We start from the raw sequence: 19,878 nt of genomic DNA, 5'->3' as shown, positions 1-19,878 counted from the left end.
TGTATTTATGCTGTGCCAAGGATTCTGGGGAAGGAGCAGAGTTAAGCGCCTATATGCAATGCACCATGTTGACTAGATTCATTGTTCTCAGTCCAAACAGATTTTCTGAGCTCTTCCCAGACTTTTCAAGTTGGAATCTCTGGAGGGTTAATCTAGGAGTATATATTTTTGAAAAGGTTCTCAGGTGATTCTGAAGAAGCTAGTGTATTAATCCATCATTACTCCAGAACTCCCTCACTGGCACACATTTGACAGTTATCTTTGAAGTTCCAGTGAACTAGGAATCAGGGAATGAGGGAAAGGACAGGTAAATTCTACGACATAAAAAGGGACAAGCCTTGAGGGACCCAGAGGCACTTTGGGGAGGGCATGGCTTGATTGGAAATGTTGCCGGTCATATTTCTCAATGGTGAGCAGGTCAGGGAAGCAGGGGAAGCAATATTAGAGTGCTAGGAGGCCAGCCAGCCTTTTGCTAGGGACGGATGGTTGTGAGATGGCATCAATGGATTCAATACCTAGTTTGAAGATAGAAATTTTCCTTCAATTCTCCTTCACCTTCTTTCTTCCCTTATTTTTTTTTTTAATTTTTATTTATTTATGATAGTCACAGAGAGAGAGAGAGAGAGAGGCAGAGACACAGGCAGAGGGAGAAGCAGGCTCCATGCACCGGGAGCCCGACGTGGGATCCGATCCCGGGTCTCCAGGATCGTGCCCTGGGCCAAAGGCAGGCGCCAAACCACTGCGCCACCCAGGGATCCCCCCTTATTTTTCTTACACACATTTGTAAAATAAAGGAAGCCATAAAGCAATTTGGAAATTTGGAAAGCCAAAAAAAAAAAAAAAAATCCAAAAGGAAATCTCACATAAATATGACCTCTAGTGACAGTATTATTCAAGAGAACAGTTTTCAAAATCAAAGAAGTTTATATAGGCACTAAAAACACACTGCAGCACATAAAGACAGTTATGATTTCCATGTTGCACGCCTCATCACGATCTCCCATCTTAAGAGGTTTGGGCTGGTGCTTAAGTATGAATTGTGGTTAAGAGAGGCCAGAGTCATAAAGCAAAGGAGGGCAGAAAGGAGGAAAAGAGAACTATAGATCAAGGAAAGAGTAAGGGGTGAACTGACAGGTGAGTATTGAACTGACAGGGCACACAGCCAAGATTTCTCTTGAAGCCAATAATGGGAAACTATTACACAGGAAAATGGAGAGGAGGGGGTAAGTAGTGGGGAGATAGGGTAAGGGAAGAAATTTTAAAAAATAATTTTTTAGGGACGCCCAGGTGGCTCAGCGGTTGAGCATCTATCTGCCTTCGGCTCAGGGTGTGATCCTGGGTCCAGGGATCAATCCCACATCGAGCTCCCTGCAGGGGAGCTTCTCCCTCTGCCTGTGTCTCTGCCTCTCTCTGAGTGTCTCATGAATAAATAAATAAAATCTTTAAAAAAAATTAAAAAATAATTATTTTTTAAGAGTTTATTTATTTAGAGTGGGGAGGGAGGGGCAGAGAGAGAGAGAGAGACTATCAAGCTGACTCCCCATTGAGTATAGAGCCTCACACAGAGCTCCATCCCAGGACCCTGAGATTATGACCTGAGCTGAAGTCAAGAGCCAGTTGCTTAACTGACCGAGCCACCCAGGCATCCCTAAAATAATTTTTAATTAAGAATTGCTGAAATTGGGGCATCCCCGGTGGCGCAGCAGTTTGGTGCCGCCTGCAGCCTGGGGTGTGATCCTGGAGACCCAGGATCAAGTCCCACATCGGGCTCCCTGCATGGAGCCTGCTTCTCCCTCTGCCTGTGTCTCTGCCCCTCTCTCTCTGTGTCTATGAATAAATAAATAAAATCTTAAAAAAAAATTGCTGAAATTTTGACATCCATGTTATTGTATTCATTTGTCCAGGTAAATAATGTTATTAGAACAGAGAAAAATTGGTATTTGTTAAAATGGAATATATAGTAAAGAGGTTTTTTATTTTAATCTATAGCGAGGCAGAACTAGGGCCTTTTAAGTCATAGTAGTACCTGGTATAGATCTAAATTTTAACGATAGAAGAGCCTCTTAAATCCTATGCTAACAACTTCAACTAAGATACATATCCCTCTAGGCCCCGTGTGGGTGGCTAGTATTTTACAGAGCCTGTGGAACATGCACACAGGAAATTATTTTCTTTTATTCTTCCATACTTTCCTTACATTTACAAGAGGTAAGAAAAGTTGCACAGTAGTTTTGAAATCAGATGAAATCAGGTGTTTATTAAATTTGTTGCAATACAAAGTGATAATTAAAACAGATGGAAAATTTAAATTGGATTTGCCGTAATTGCTTTATTCAGCTTCAGAAATGCAGCATAGGTTTTTCCAAATTCATTTACTCACAAGTACATTCATTCAAAATTGCAGTTCTTAGCACAATGCTTGGCATATGGCAAGCAGTTTTTAAATTTTTTGAGTGAATAGGTAAGACAGGAGAAGATGGTTGAACTAGAAGGATTCTTACTATTTTCAGAGATTTGAGTTCCTTATCACACACATACACATGATACATATCAAACGTCCTAATTCACCAGTAGACTTTAAAAAAAATTATTTATTATATTAATGAGAGATTCAGAGACACAGGCAGAGGGAGATGCAGGCTCCATGCAGGGAGCCCGACTCAGGACTTGATCCCAGGTCTCCAGGATCACACCCTGGGCTGAAGGCAGGCACTAAACCACTGAGCCACCCAGGTGTCCCTATCAGTAGACTTTTATTTGAAACTATTCTGGGGGGGGGAAAAAAAAAGAAAGAAAGAAACTATTCTGCAATAAGTAATTCACCAAACAAATCTTTGCAGATTTAGCTTCTCTTTGCATAAAGGTAGAGAAATCCTCACGGTCTTGGAAAAGATATGCCATGGCAAAGCAATCTCCAAAGTTGTATTTTGGCTTTACCTAACCATTTAATGCACAGACATTTCACGGATTTCATTCATATTGACATGCTATATATCATAATATTTAGTATTCACGGAAAGTTAAATTTTTTTTTGAAAGTTAATTTTTAAGAGGTTTATTCACATATGCTTAGTTTGTGCAGTTAGCAGTCACTACAAAATACATAACCAAACATTAACTGTTATCATTTCTGATTCTATTAAAATGTAGTAGTTCAGCAATTAGGTATCATCCAATCTGAGATCATTTTTGAGAACACATTAAAAACCAAAATACAACGACTTTCCTTAGCTTCCTAGTCTCAATATTTTGGGCATAAGTATTTATGGGGAAATAGAATTAAAAACAGAATCTTCTCCCAAAACAGAAATCCTCTCCACAAAGGCAATAAAGGAATAAAACAGTATTAAACCAGAATGTGATGTGCATTACAGGCAATTAGGAGAGAGACTCTAAAGACAGAAAGAAATCGCTCACCTTTGTGTAGCCAAGCAGATACAACCCATTGCATGAGTTTTCAAGATAACCAGTTCTCAAGTACGAGGCCTTGACAATACCATTTGCACACATAATTCATCTTAATTTTATTTGGTAATTGGGTTGACCATCTGTGTTAACCAATTAGCTTTATCCAGAGGAAAAACAAACTTCTCAGATCTTTATGACAGAAGGTAATTTTGCCAAGTTGGGAGTGATTTGCCCACTGAAGTTGTATTCTTAGTCTCCCGTGGAAAGTGGGTGTTATCTCTGCTTGCTTTTTTATGGCAGTATAATTGACATATTGATTTCAGATGTTTAACATAATGATTTGATATTTGTATAGATAGCAAAATGATCATGTGTCTAGTTCATATCTGGAATCATACATAGTTACAACAGTCTTTTAACTTGTGATGAGGACTCTTAAGATTTACTGTCTTAGCAACTTTCAAAGATGCACTATAATATTAAGTGTACATTACATCCACATGGCATATTTATTTCATAACTGGAAATTTGTGTCTTCTGACCCCCTTCATCCATTTCAGTCTCACTCCCAGCTATCAGTCTGCTCTTTGCATCTATGAGCTTTTTTTTTTTTTTTAAATTCCACATAAAGTGAGATCATAGGCTATTTGTCTTTCTCTGCCTGACTTATTTCAGTTAGCACAGTATCATCAAGGTGCATCCTCAGAGTTGCAAGTGACAAGATTCCATTCTTTTTTCTGGCCGAGTGGTATCTCCTCTGTCTCGCATTTTCTTTATCCATTTCTGGGTGCTGCTCGGCTCTAGATGTTCCCATTTCAGAGTGATATCTCGGTATCTCCCAAGTCTTTAAAGACATTCCTGGAATGTAAAGCTGACAAAACACTAGCTGACAGCGACCTAACTACTTTTAAAAAGAATGTATATACAAAGAAGTAAGAATACTCAACAACAGGTTTTCTAAGGCAAACTGAGAAAGGGAAATCTCTTCCCACATCTTTAAGAGGAACAGTTAAGGTTCTTACTTAAAACTTTTTTTCTGTTTAACAGCATTATTTTTGCCTTCCTTTTTTTTTTTTTTTGACTTTGAAACAGCAGACAAGCAAAGCCCAATTTAAGGTTTGTCTCTGTGCAGGGCTGTTCGCTATGCTTAAACAGGTACCACTGCTGAAAACAGAAAATTCACCACTCTTCTTTGGCTTCCACGTAATTCAAAAGTTTCTGGGTGGGGTGGGGGAGGGTGGAGAGGAGGTTGACGTTAATTTGCTCCAGGCAAAGAATGTGGTTCCACCGACGACGGGATGCGGAGCCTTCAGAGGTGGCTGCGCGCACGCCCGGCCACAGGGACCAGGGCACCTGGGCTGCTGCCGCGGATCACCTGGTTATCTCCGTCTAGCTCACGTTACTCACTTCCCACCAAATTCTTTTGGGTGAAGGCGCTCCTGAACCACCCTCCCTGGAGGAGCCAGCCGGTCGGGGTGGGCCGCGCACCCGGGCGCTGGAAGAGGTCAGGGCGGCGGGGCCGGGTGGGGACCGGGTGGGGGCCGGGCGGCGGGGACGGGGACGGGGACGGGGCGGGGACGGGGCGGGGGCCGGGTCGGGATCGCGGCGGGCATCGGTTGGGGGGATCGGGGCGGGGGCCCCGCCGCACGCTCGGGCGCGCCCCCGCGGCAGGTCCGACCGCCCGCAGGCCCCGGGAGCTCCGGGGGGGGAGCCCTGCGTCGGCCGAGCCGAGCCCAGCCGAGAGCGCCCGCATGCACCGCGCGCGGGGAAGGGCGGAGGATTCCGGGGGTGAGCGGCGGCCCCCGGGACCGCCCGCCCCGCCCCGCCCCCGCGGCCCCTTCCGGCGGCCGCTCCTCCGGGTCGTCCCCCGCGGGCGGCCCCGCTTATCGCCCCCGGCCCGGCCACTTCCCGGTCGCGGCCGGCCGAGCCTCCCCAAGTTTCCTGTGACGCCGCCGTCCGCCTCCCGCCCGCTCCCGCCCGCTCCCGCCCGCTCCCGCCCGCTCCCGCCCGCTCCCGCCCGCTCCCGCCCGCTCCCGCCCGCTCCCGCCCGCTCCCGCCCGCTCCCGGGCTGCAGGAGGGCAGCGCACGCCCCAGGCCGTCGGGCGCCCCGGGCCCCGCCCCGCCCATCCGGGCCCCCCCGCCCTCCGGGCCTCGGCCGCGCCCCGCCTCCTGGGAGGTGGGGGAGGAGGGGGGGCCGCCGCAGCGCCCGCCCCCGGCGCGCGCCCATTGGCTGCGGCCTCGAGGTGCCCGGGGACCGGAGAGCGCCCTGATTGGCCGCGGCCGCCCGTGACGGCGGCGCCCATTGGCTGCGGCGGCCCCCGTGACGCGGGGTGGCGACTGGCTCCCGGGTCTGAGGGGCTCCTGCTTGTCAGGTCCTAGGTAGGTGAGCTCCGCGCCGCCGGCGGCTGGCGCTGTTGCCCGGGGCGACGCCGGGGGGGGCGGGCGGCCGGCGGGGGCGGGGGCGGGGGCGGGGAGCGGGGGCAACACTCCCCGCCCGCAGGGGGGCGCCGGGACGCTGCGCGGAGCCGCGGCGGCGCCCGGGGCTCTTCCTCCGCCTCGGCCGCCCCCGCCCCCGCCCCCGCCCCCGCCCCGCGCTCGGGCCGCGCCGCGCTGCCCCCGGGCCCCCGACCCCCGCCCCCCGCCCCCACCCCGCCCCGGGGCTCGCGCTCATGGGCCGCGGCCGGCGCCCCAGGGCTGAGGCGGGCACAGCGGCCCCGCCCCGCCGCCGGCTCGGGGGGCTGCGCGCGGGGGCGGGGCGGGCGGGTGGGCGGCTCCACCCCGCGGGCCCGCGCCCCCTTCTCCGGCCGCGGCCCTCCTCCCCCCTCCGGCCACCCCCCCCGCCCCCGGCGCCCTGCCCAGTGCCCCGCCAGGTGCCCCCCACGTGCCCCCCCAGCCCCACGTGCCCCCCCCAGCCCCAGGTGCCCCCCCAGCTCCAGGTGCCTCTGGGTCCCATCCCACGTCTTGGGCCCTTAGTCCCTCTCAACCCCGACCCCGGCGCCCCCCCCAACCCTAGGTGCCCTCCCCAGCCCTAGGTGCACCTGGGTCCCATCCCACCTCCCGGGCCCTGTGGTCCCCCTTGACGGCGGCGCCCTCTCCAGCCCCAGGTGCCCTCCCCAGCCCTAGGTGCACCTGGGTCCCATCCCACCTCCCGGGCCCTGTGGTCCCCCTTGACGGCGGCGCCCTCTCCAGCCCCAGGTGCCCTCCCCAGCCCTAGGTGCACCTGGGTCCCATCCCACCTCCCGGGCCCTGTGGTCCCCCTTGATCGCGGCGCCCTCTCCAGCCCCAGGTGCCCTCCCCAGCCCTAGGTGCACCTGGGTCCCATCCCATCTCTCGGGCCCTGTGGTCCCCCTTGACGGCGGCGCCCTCTCCAGCCCCAGGTGCCCTCCCCAGCCCTAGGTGCACCTGGGTCCCATCCCACCTCCCGGGCCTTGTGGCCACCCTTGACGGCGGCACCCTCTCCAGCCCCAGGTGCCCTCCCCAGCCCCAGGTGCACCTGGGTCCCATCCCACCTCTCGGGCCCTGTGGTCCCCCTTGATCGCGGCGCCCTCTCCAGCCCCAGGTACCCTCTCCAGCCCCAGGTGCACCTGGGTCCCGTCCCATCTCTTGGTCCCCGTGGCCCTCCTCGACCCCGGCGCCCACCCCAATCCCAGGTGCCCCCTGGGTCCCGTCCCACCTCTCGGGCCCTGTGGTCCCCCTTGACTCCGGTGCCCTCCCCAGCCCATCTCCGGTCCAAGAACCTCCCCGATGGCTCCCTTTTATCCAATCGCCAAGTCTGCCTGGGCGGGGGACCCCCGAGGCGTAGTCAGGAGATGAACTGTGAAGCGTGAAGCTCATGCCAGGAGGCAGGGTCTGCTCTGTACTCTCTGCCATTTACGGCTGAGGAGGGGTTTGGATGCACCTTTGAGGGTCGTTTTCTGCCCCAGAGTCTTCGTATCAACTTCCTGAAACGCTGGTTGGGTTGGGTTGGGTTGGGTTGGTGTAGGTGTAGGTGTTGGTGTAGGTGTTGGCTGGGCTGGGCCCGGGCGTCGTGGTGCACAGATGAACTGTGAAGTGGTCGTTCTTTTACTTTGTACACTTGTGATTTTGATATGTCGTGCTATGCAGCTGTGAATCTAAAAATTGACTAAGGCTGATAGTCTTTCATTTACATTCACCTGAATGGTCAAAAAAACCCCTGTTATCATTTTAATTCGTAAGAAGCTACATATATTTATACTGGTCTCACTGTCACTTTGACATGAACTGCTCTGAAAGTGTAGTAGTTCCATTTCCCACTTTCTCCCAAGTATTTTAAGACAATAACACAATTTCCCCAATGGAGTCGTTATATATAAAAGTGTTATGGAAAAATTAATAAGAAAAAGCCAAAACTTTTAGTGATTAAAGACTAGGAAAACACTTTTTAACCTATGGAATGAGAACAGGAATCAATAACACCCTTGCAAAATTTAATGATCTCATAAGTTTGGGGATGTAGTTTTGGTATACCTTATGGCCCTTAGAAATACTCAGAAACCACACATTTGTCAGAATGCAAAGGAAGGCTGAATGTCATCTTTTGTAAACCAAGAATCCTTTATGCTAGTACTCTCGAGCCAAGGGAACTATACTTCCAAAGGTGCTGAGAATATATTAAGAGTATGCGACATACTTGGAAACCTTTTCTCTGTTTTCTTCCTGAAAGACCTTTGGTAAAGATCTGTTTCTCTTCTGCACCAATGGCAGGAAGCATTAACTATATACCAGGTAAAATTATGTTAATGCAGCTCCTGCACTACGTTAAAGGTTGATGTCGGTAGTTTGGAAGTAAGAATTCATACTTTTGGTAGACAAATCACTTGCATTTCATCTTCAGTTATTTTTTTTTTTAATAATTTTTAAAAAATTTATTCATGAGAGACACAGAGACAGAGAATGAGAGAGAGGCAGAGGGAGAAGCAGGCTCCCTGTAGGGAGCCCGACGTGGGTCTCCATCCCCGGTTTCCAGGATCACGCCCTGGGCTGAAGGCGGCGCTAAACCGCTGAGCCACCCGGGATGCCCATCATCTTCCGTTATTAACATAGTTATAACTCTGGCCTGTGAACATTTCGAGCTGCCATTTTTTTCTTCTTTATTCTATAAAAAATTTCAAATAATGGAAGAATGTTGAATTTACAGTAACTACCCAACCACCTACACAGCAATAACATTTCCAAGATAGCTATTACACAGTAAAGAAAGAGGAACAGAGGAACTGAAATGATCCAGTTTGAAAACCAGCGTAAATATATGACATACTAAAAAAAATATATAACATATAAAAATATATGACATATATATATATGTGACATACTAAAATATTGTAAGGAGCTTAATTTCCATTTGCAGATGGGAATAGTGTTTATAAAAACTATAGTAATTTAATTTCCATGAGTCTTACAAAGCAATCTTGTGAGTGATTAGGAAGTCATGTTTGTACATCAAGGCCCAGAGGAGTAAGTTGCATTTTGGTAATACGAAAAAAAAGAAATCAAATGAACTTGTTACACAAATAAAAGCTTGTTTTAAAATTGGACGCCTATGTTAGTAGATGATAGTTTTGTACTTGATTTTTTTTTAATTTTTATTTATTTATGATAGTCACACAGAGAGAGAGAGAGAGAGAGAGAGAGGCAGAGACACAGGCAGAGGGAGAAGCAAGCGCCATGCACGGGGAGCCTGACGTAGGACTCGATCCTGGGTCTCCAGGATCGCGCCCTGGGCCAAAGGCAGGTGCCAAACCGCTGCGCCACCCAGGGATCCCCCTGTACTTGATTTTTATTTTTATTTTTATTTTATTTTATTTTATTTTTTTGTACTTGATTTTCAAATGAGCATCTTCTTTTGAAGACAGGTCCAAAGAGCTATGAATTATCCAGCGTTTCAGTAACATACTTAATAAATTGGATCAATCTCATGTATGTTGTATTGGAATAAGTGTATTTTTGTAATGGAAAAAGAAAGCCTATAAATGGGAACTTATTTTAGTAGAACTATTTCGTGGAAAATGAAGTAATTAGACACATTTAAGTCAGTGTTTTGATAGGACTCAAAACTATCTTGAGTATTGTTTCATGGTGTTGCCAGAAGAATGTTTTAACATAGAACTTTATAGTAAAAGAATAATAAATGAACATAAATTCATGTATGTGTATATTTGTAGTTTTTCCATACTTAGGAAATTTCTGCATTCTTCTTTAAGTAATTGAATCCTGCTTTTCGGTGTTCATATACCCTAAATCTGTTTTTCATGCTTAGCTCATGTATATAACTAATTTCTTAAATATTGAAATTAAGAACTATGTCTCAGGATTTATAGATCTTAAATTGCTTTGTCATTGTTTCTCCATATCTCATTTGACTTTGACATGCTTAAGTGTGGTTAATTTACCACACAACCTGAGAGATGAAGAGAACAAGCAGGTTACAGTTTTGGAACTTCAAAAATAAGGTGTTTAGATATTTTTTAATTGAGGGTCCAGTTTTTTTTTTTTTAACCTACCTCTCTCCCTCTTTTCTTCATTCTTTACTATTTTTATCTTTTTAAAAATAAAAGTTAAATTTTTTATGATCAGCTAAAAAGACTATAGAGAAATGGGGCACCTGGCTAGCTGTCAGTAGAGCATGGGACACCTGATCTCAGGGTCATGAATTCAAGCCCCACGCTGGGCGTAGAGCTTACATTAAAACAACAGCAAGAACAACAAAAGAGTATAGAGAATAAGTAATTCCATGAGTCAATACTTTGGAAAATAACGGAAACTTTTGTTTCTTCTGTAATACACTACCGATCACTACAGTTCTGTGGGCTTTATTGCAGTAGATCTGCATCTGCAGTTCCTGAAGTCAAAACTTGGTTACCCTAATTTAGAAGAGGACTCCCAAGATATAGAGGAAAAATAGAAAAGAATAAATAGAGGACATATTAGAGTTAAAACAAAAGAAATCAGACAAGCAATTTCCCACTTTTCCTTAAAAGCATAATCCTAGTTACCCATGCAACGCTGCTGTGTGGCTGACAAAATAAGGGACCGCTCACGTTTTTCCTTTGGGTTCAAAATATCTAGGTAGGATCAAATTTACTTAGTGCCCTTCTACAAAATTTTTCAAATTTCTGCATTTCGGGGAATAGTAAATATTTAGCTTTATAAAATTTAATGTTATGGATGACTTGGAAATATTTTTTAAACATTTGTGTATAGTTATCAAACTATGACTAATATTAGTCTATATATCATCACTTACTATAAACCTGATATCATCTCCTCCTTTTGAAGGTTTTAATTAAAATACTAAAATTTTTAATGCAGGTGTTTTTTTTTTGCCAGGTTGCAGGGTGTAGTGAGAGAAGGTTTATTTCTTTTGGAGCCAGCTAATCTGGGTTTCAGTCACAAATCAGAATTTTCTTCTGTGGGACCTTGGGCAAGATATTTGATCTGTTTAAATCGTAGTCTCCTCATCTGTAAAATGAGGATGATAAGATTGCCTCACAAGGTTGTCATGAAGAGGAATTTGACAGTCTTGGTAAAATGTCTGAATTTAGGAAATCCTCAGCTTTCATATTCACTTCCTTACATGGTAGCTTTCATTTTATCTCTTCTAGTATTACTGTGCTGCTTCTACCATCCTAAAAGTCCTCAAATTTTAGACTTTGGATGTTCAGTAATGTACATTAAATTTGAGTAAATCAAATGACATTTGTGTTTGTACAGAGGAAATAATTAGCTGTATCTCCTACTAGCTGTTCTTTTATAGTTCTTTACTGTGTCTCAGTAGGGGTAATTGGAAATTCACTTTAAATGCTTTTTTATCCCAAAATATGTCTAGTTTGTCTGGATTCCTGAATTATTTTTCTTTCACCTTAGATTATCATCTGTGGGTGGATGCTTTCCCAAAATTCCTCTCATTTTAGCCACAAATATTTGCTTAAAAGTGGTACAAAAAAGCTAAATGTTACTTCCTTTAATGTCTAACTAGTATTATCCCCTTCCTTAAACAACATTTACTTGATCTGACATTTTATTTTTCAGAGATAACGGTACTTAAAACTCTTATGTGCATCTTTTCCTACTACTATTAATGTGTATAATTGTTCTTTAGGGAACAATTATTTTTATAAATATCTCCATTTCAAAATGTGCATTCTATAAGTGTAGGATTCTAATTCCTAAAAAGCACACACTTGTAATTTAAGTGCACAGAGCAGAGTGTCATGAAAAAGCACTGAGCTGAATGAAGAGTTAGGAGTTGGATCACATAGTTTTTATGTCCTATTCGGCAGTAAAACAAAATTTTGCATCTAAGTGATTTTCAACTTTTTTCCCACTCGAGTATGAGCTATGTACATGTGTGACATATTCTAGTGTGCAGTTTCCCAGCATGCTCTCTGTGACTTCGTCTCACCCTCCTCCACTCAAGAAAGCATAGCAGAATGCAAGTGATTGAGGGTGACATCATCATGGGGATAAATTTGAATCTACTCTGATGTCCCAAGGAAAGCAAGTCATTTAAAAATGTGTGTAACTGTTATTAGTGAGAGATCTTTGAGACACACCTAGTACCAGAGTTGAGACCCAAGTCACTTCGATGTTTTTCTGAAACGAATGCCTCTTCACTGGTCAGTCTTGTAATGCTCCCGAAGAAAAGATGACTATTACTTTTATGTAGCTGATAATGAAGAGTCTGACATTTAAAAATCAGAGTAACTGGTAATGAACATTTAAAAATAAGTGAGCAGTAACTCCATGGTCTTTATTATAAATAAAATAATGTGAATTGTAGAAAAATGGAAGTTTTCCAGTATAAATTATTTTACTTGCAGAAAAAAGTATTTCTGTAGTGGTACAAATGGTTTTATTAGGGATCCCTGGGTGGCGCAGCGGTTTGGCGCCTGCCTTTGGCTCAGGGCGCGATCCTGGAGACCCGGGATCGAATCCCACGTCGGGCTCCCGGTGCATGGAGCCTGCTTCTCCCTCTGCCTGTGTCTCTGCCTCTCTCTCTCTCTGTATGACTATCATAAATAAATAAAAATTAAAAAAAACAAATGGTTTTATTAATTTTTTTAAAGAAAGATTTTATTTAACAGAGCAAGAGGGGAAGAGAGAGAGCACAAGTAGGGGGAGCAGCAGAGGGAGAGGGAGAAGCAGATTTCCTGCTGAGCAGGGAGCCTGACTGGAGGCTCCATCCCAGGGGCTCTATCCCAGGACTTTGAGATTGTGACTTGAGCTGAAGGCAGATGCTTAACTTACTGAGCCACCCAGGTGCCCTGGGACAAATGGTTTTAGGAAAGGGGGAAGTCCTTAATGCTCAAATATTTATATTCTAGGAGTTTAGTGTATAAAAATGCTCTTTACATCAGTTCAGTCAGAAAAGTATCTTTATATTGCTGTGAATGAGATTGCTTTTAAACAGGTCTTCCTGGATAGAGGTGGTATATATAATATATAGTTAGAGGTGAAGACTTAGAAAACCTATGTTCATTGGACCCTGGGCGTTAGCGAGTGTTATTTCTCCAATGCTTTGTGGGTCTGGGATATAACTTCATAAAATACAGTCAAATTTCATTGAAAATTTTTAAGTGATCCCTCCAGACCCTAAACAATTCTATTGTTAAACAGTTTTTTTTTTTTTTTTTTGCTTCTAAAATGAAGTCTGGAAGATTTTGCATTACATCATTAGTGTATATTACAGCAAAGGTTCTTATTCTTGACTCCTCTGTGTCCTGGGGTTTGCAGAATGAAAGAGTATTTCAGATTTGATCGTGAAGGCTGCTGCGTTGTTGCAAAGATGAAGAGTGAGTTCTTGGTAACTGCAATGCCTGATACTTGCTGCTGTTTCTTGGATATGGTGTCCTTGGAATGGAACATTTCTCTAGTTTTTGTGTCCTTTCTGCTCCATGAGTATCCAGCAGGGCAGGATTTCCCAAGCTGCTCTTGTTAGTTGGTGGGGGCTCTTTTGTTATTTTCACGCTCTACAAAAGAAAATGCATTTGACTCTTACTAATACTCAGTTTGGATGGTAACTGGAACAGCATCTACCCTAGCCACCATACCACCTCTTACTTCATGAAAATGTTTATACAGTGTCCTCACTTTCTCTTAAATTATATTTCCTTCTGAATCACATGCTTTCTGTATATACTATTATACAGGTTAACCATCATTTCAGCTTTCATTAATGTTTTGCAGATTTGCTAGGTGCAAAGGAGACATTTTCAAGCATCACCTTTTTTTTCCCCCCAGTATGGAATCTGTGGTTTATGGTAGACTTTCTAACGATATGGATCTAGTCACTGTCACATTTCATATCCATTCTTAATTCAATCTAAATTTGTGTATTCTGGTTAAGTAGACTTTGTGAGGCCTATTAGCTTTCTATATATTGAATAAATTGTCAATAGTAAAGTAATTAAAGGGATCTAAACAATGCAGTTGTCTTAAGTAATCATTAATGGCAACTTGTTAGATCGCTATTCCAGTTATATATAAGTACTCACTCTATGTAAGGACTTACCTTATATATAAACAGTTATATTGGGCAAAGTATAGGATCTTTATCTAGATTATGTATAATAGAACATTTTTACAAAGCAGGGAACTAATTTCTTTCTCTTACTACCATATACAAGTATGTATATATATGTATAAATAATGTAACATATTGTATTATGATTAAGTGTTCATATATATTACTTTTTCCCTCCCCCCCACAAACATTTTAACCTTCAAGGTAGAAACAATTTCTGTCAGTAAAAGTTTTTAAGGAAATTACATGGATTCAGATATTGTTATGGGGTGGGATATTAACATTTGGTGCCTGCTGAAAGTTTTAGACACTCCTTATGCATTTGTTTTGATTTTCTTGACAACTCTGTAAATCAGTTACCTTGTATTTTCCTTTTTGTGATCTGAAACCAATGTCAGGTCACATCCTATTTCCAAGGAGACCCAGCTATAAAGTGTTAACTGGGATTTGAATTTAGTTCTTCTCTATGCTAAACCTGAAATGAATGCAAGTGGTAAATGTCTAAATAAAATAAACTGTTAGCAATCCTGGATTTGACAGCAGTTTCAGTTATCTGGGAGTGATTCTCAGGGTCCATGTTGAAATTCTTGCAGTTTTGCTCCAAAGAATTCTTACTGGAAGTGAGACCCTTGTACATGCATGACCCTCTAGCTAACTGCCCAATGTTCACTTCTTGTCTTGGCTTTGTTTTGTGTTTGAGGTTGTCCTATAATATAACTTTTGTCAAGTGCTGAAACATTGTGTCTTTGTAAGAAAAATTTTCCTGACAAAGAAACCCAGCTGCTAGAAATAAAGAAAAATAAAGAAATCTAAGAAAGTGGTAGATGTTAGCCAGAAAGTAGATATTTTTGAGAGGGTGTACAAATGGAATGTTGAATCCAGTGAGTCCTTTGACCTGGTTGTGAGTCAATCCACCATCCCTCCCAGGGAAAACAAAAGTTGACCTGTGAAGCATTGTTACTGAGGGTTCCAGCTTTGTCAAAAATTCTCATGGTTTTAGACAGATTTCTTGAAAATGTCAGGGATCCTATATTCATAAATCCTGTCCCACTTCCCTTCTCTGTCACCCTTAATAATATTTGAAAGAGATTTGGCTGTTTATAAATAGCTGGTACTTTATAGAAGTTGTTGTAGTTCTTACAAATATCTTAAAATATTAACATGAATAGCAGTATTCTCACTTAATAGAATAATCTGTGTCCTTTTCTGAATTTCACAGTTTATTTTAAAGAGTGGCTAGACCTTGGTGATGGTCTCTTTCTAGGGTTCTGACTTCCCATTTGTGCGTTAGAGCCTATGATTTGATTTACCCTATGGCTGGAACTGGCATTCTAGGATTGAAGTGGCTTGGTTTAGAGACACTTGCTTTATTATATATATTGATACAGTTTTTAGAGGAGGGTGAGGGTGGTAAAGAAATAGACATGTCCTCAAGTTGGCCTATGTTATAAAAATAATTCAGAAATGTTCTGCATAACATAAGAGGTAGGTTGGACAGGAGAAGGACAGAGAATAGGAGGACATAAGACTCTTCCTTTTTTGGTCATGCAGCAAATGTTAATAGAGTACTCACTCTATGTAAGGACTTACCTTATGGCTCCGGATAATTACAAACTGAAGAGAACTTTCAGGCTGTTTTTCCTGAACAAGAGTATGATGTAGTAGAAAAAGCATTCATATTAAAACCAGACCTGCCTAGGGTTGAATCTACACTACTTGTAATTTGTTGTATGAATTTAGGCAAATAATTTAACTCTTAGAGCTTCAGGGTTTTTTTTTTTTTTTTTTTTTTTTCATTTGAAAATTGACTATCAGTTTCATTTGATAACTGATAATTAAAATTTTCAGTTCCTTTCAGTTGTATGAGATCGAAACCCTACTCATACTAGTTTGGGCTACTGGCACAGACAGTAGTGTACTTTCTTCAAATGCAGATGGTTTTAAGGGCACAAATAATGGCCTCAGCACCTACTTAGTGGCTATCTCTTGTGTTACAGGTACTTTCAGGTAGGCTTTCTCCATGTAGAGCCCTCTGATGGCTCTAGGCTTACATTTTTTTTTTTTTTTTTTTAAGATTTTACTTATTTATTCATGAGAGACACACAGAGAAAGGCAGAGACACAGGCAGAGGGAGAAGCAGACTCCCTGCGGGGAGCTCAATGTGGGACTTGAGCCCAGGATCACACCCTGAGTCAAAGGCAGATGCTCAACCACTGAGCCATCCAGGGGCCCCGAGGCTTACAATCTTGAATGTAGTGGACCCAATATAAAATATGTTTCCCTTACCTATAGTTTTAGTATAAATCCTAGGATTACATCTCACTGAATGGATTGGGTCACATTTCCATCTTTGATATCTGTGGCCAAAGGGATAGCATCTGATAATAGACTAGGTCTGGATCAGGTACTAACTGCTGGAACTGGGAATAGGGAGTATGGTCAGTCACATGGTCTGAATCATGTGGACTGAGGTCACTGAAAGAAAGACTGTAGTGTGACTTGGGAAGGGGCAGTGGATACTGGGCAGGCATAACTAAAAGACTCCCTACAATCCTCAGTGTGCATACATGTCCTTCTACACATACATAACCTTAAAAAAAATGCCCTCACCTGACAGTGCAAATTTTTCACTTACAACTTCCAGTGCATTTAGCACCTGTCCCCCAACAAAGGAAGGCAGCTCAAAGACTCCTTTAAGTACTGCATCTAACTAAGATCTCTGGGTAATTTCTCTGGGTTTTGTTTGAATAGATACACTTAGGGTTTAGGAAGTTACTGTTAAATGATACGTATAACTAATGGTAATAAAGCTTCTATTCAGTGGTAGAAGGAAAATAGCATAAAGACAATAAAAACTCTCAATTAGAAAAGAGAAACAATCTACAGAGATTTTCCATTCCATGACATGTGCATATTTCACTGGACAGGTATGGCAAAGACTCTTTGCCCTGGCAGCGGAATACGATTTTTTATTTTTATTTTTATTTTTTTTATTCATGAGAGACAGAGAGAGAGAGAGAGAGAGAATGGAGCAGAGACACAGGCAGAGGGAGAAGCAGGCTCCATGCAGGAAGCCTGATGTGGGACTCGATCCCAGGTCTTCAGGATCAGGCCCTGGGTTGAAGGCGGTGCTAAACTGCTGAGCCACCTGGGCTGCCCGGAATACAATTTTTGATTAGCCAATATGGCTGTCTTTGGTTGTACCAACCAGGAAGGTCTTTTTTTTTTTTTTTTTTTTCTCCTAGTTAGAGACAGGGTGACTACTGAGAGATTCCTGTACTGGGGACTACATTGCCTCAACAACTTACTTTATATTGATGAGGTTTTGTGGTCCCAGGAGCTGTATTAGGGGTTGAGCAGTAACAAATCTTTGTGAGGAGTTTCTTGGGCAATACAACTTTTTAAAAATTAATATTTTATTGATTTGCATTTGATCAGATTCTCTCAAGTACCTAAAGTCTGAATCCTAGTTCTGGAATCAAATCATTGCCTGGTATGCCTCTAAAGAATTTTCCCATCACCGTCACCCAGTGGTTCCACAACATGGAGCAGTTCTTACCTCAGGGGACATGTGGCAATGTCTAGAGACATCTCTGTTGTTATAATGGGAGGTTGGGACGGGGAAATTAGGTAGATGTTGCTAGTATCTAGTAGGTAGAGCCCAAAAATACTGTTAAATATTCTACAATGGACAGGACAGCCTCCTACAACATAGAATTTTCTAGATCAAAATGCCAGTAGTACTGAGATTGAGAAACCATGCAGATCGTAGGTTTCTCAGTTTTCTTGTTGGCTTCTCTTTCTAGCCATTGAGAGCAGCTGCTCTAGGTAGTAACTCAGAGCTAATGTGTCCCTTCTTCCAGGATGGGTGACAGGGCATAGTTCTTCTTCTTTTTTAAAAAAACTTTATTTATTTATTTAGAGAATGCAAGTAGGGGGAGGGGCAGAGGCAGAGGGGGAATCTCAAGCAGACTCCCCGCTGAGTGCTGAGCTGGATGTAGGGCTTGATCTTGGGACCCTGAGATTATGACCTGAGCTGAAACCAGGAGTCAGATGCTCAACTGACTGAGCCACCCAGGCGCCCTGCGGATAGTTCTTTATAATGGGTAAATATCTTCTCTGCTAGGGTGCTTGGGGATGAGCCTGGAGCATTAGGCTTCTCTCATATTTTGTTTCTGATGGTCACATGCTCTAATTTTAGTTTAGGTATATTTAGTTTTCATCCTTGTAAATTGGAAGATTATCAGCCATCTTGGATTTGTGGTGAAAGACTGAAAAGATTTATTAAGACTTCACTCAAAGTATGCTGCTTTTTTGAATGACCTTATGAAGACTGCTGCATAGTTGGCAATATACCAACATCCTAAGATTTTTTTTTTTTTTTTTTTACTAAATATCCTATAGTTCCATCTTTAGGAGGCTCATAGTCTAATTTACAAGACATGGCAGTTTACCAGCTGCTTTTTTTATTTAGGATTGCCGACTTCTTAACCTACAATGGAGGGATGCCAAACACCCTCCACTTTTATACTGACTCAGTTCCACATTTTAGGACTGTCACTTGTATTGCCTCATTTCTGGCATAAATTTTATATTTGTCCAGCTTCTTTTAGATTGGAGTGGTAGAAACCCAGTTAAGAAAAATTATTCCCACATCTGTAACTGGCACCTTCATCCTTGTTCTCGCTCAGACCTCAAACCTTGAAGTTATCCTTGATTCTTTTTCTCTTATTTACCCCACACAATCAGCATATTCGTTGGCTTCAAAATACATCTGAAATCTGACCCAGTTCTCACCACCTCCATCTGGGGTTCACTCTGGTTCAACACAATCCATCCTGTCTTCCTCGTGACTCCTAACAAGGTTCCCACTACTACTTTGGCTCTCAGATAATTAGCCTCAGAATATTAGTGTCATCCTTTTAAAAAGTAAAAGATAATTTCTTTCTTTAGAACCTTGCAGTGGCCTCCCATGTAACTCAGAGTAGAAGCTCAAGTCCTCAAAATGAGCTAGTTTTGTTTTGCTCTCCTTCTCATGCAGGATCTTTCTCTGAACTCAGATTTTTCTGTTGTCTCTACCATTCAGGGCTCCTTGCTTGTCCTTACACAAGTGCTTCACACTTATTATTCCCCTGGCCTGGTATGTTCTTTTCCAGTTATCTATCCGTAGCATACTTCCTTATCTCCCTTAGGTTCTGGCTGAAATATCACTTCATGTTCTAAGTCGTTGATGAATAACATCAGTTTGAAATTGCCTACCTCTCCCATACTTCTTGTTACCTTTTCCTGCTTTTTCTTTTCTTTTAAAGGTTTATTTTATTATTTTTTAAAAATATGAGTTCAGATAATTAACATACAGTGTATTATTAGTTTCAGAGGTAGAGGTCTCCAGTGATTCATCAGTCTTACACAACACCCAGGTGTTCATCACATCACATTCCTTCCTTAATGCCCATCACCCAGTTACCCCATCCCTTTTTCTCCCTTCCCCTTTAGCAACCCTCAGTTTGTTTCTTATAATTAAGAGTATCTTATGTTTTGTCTCCCTCTCTGATTTCATCTTCCCCTATGATCCTCTGTTTTGTTTCATAAATTCCACATATGAATGAGATCATATAATTCTTGTTCTCTGATCAACTTATTTCACTTAGTATAATACCCTCTAGTTCCATCCATATTGTTGAAAATGGCAAGATTTTATTTTTTGATGGCTGAGTAGTAGTCCATTATATATGTATACACCACATCGTTATCCATTCATCTGTCAATGGACATCAGGGCTCTTTCCATAGTTTGACTATCGTGGACATTGCTGCTGTAAACATTGGGGTGCAGGAAACCCTTCGCTTCGCATTACTACATTTGTATCTTTGGAGTAAATATCTAGTAGAACAATTGCTGGGTCGTAGGGTAGCTCTATTCTCAAC

The 19,878-nt window shown here is 43.1% G+C and overlaps 1 protein-coding gene across 1 annotated transcript in view; it reads left to right on the top strand.

Moving 5' to 3' along the window:
• The first annotated feature begins 4,805 nt into the window (after nt 1-4,805).
• Nucleotides 4,806-19,878, top strand: part of FER (FER tyrosine kinase) — a 434,848-nt gene continuing 419,775 nt past the window's right edge. Inside the window, 1 exon segment of the mRNA NM_001003141.1 lies at nt 4,806-4,912. The gene's annotated coding sequence lies outside the window, so the exon portion shown is untranslated.

This window comes from Canis lupus, chromosome 3, assembly GCF_011100685.1.
Source record: "Canis lupus familiaris isolate Mischka breed German Shepherd chromosome 3, alternate assembly UU_Cfam_GSD_1.0, whole genome shotgun sequence".
NCBI lineage: Eukaryota > Metazoa > Chordata > Mammalia > Carnivora > Canidae > Canis > Canis lupus.
Note: the sequence above shows the minus strand (reverse complement) of the source record. Positions and strands in the feature narration are given on the sequence as shown.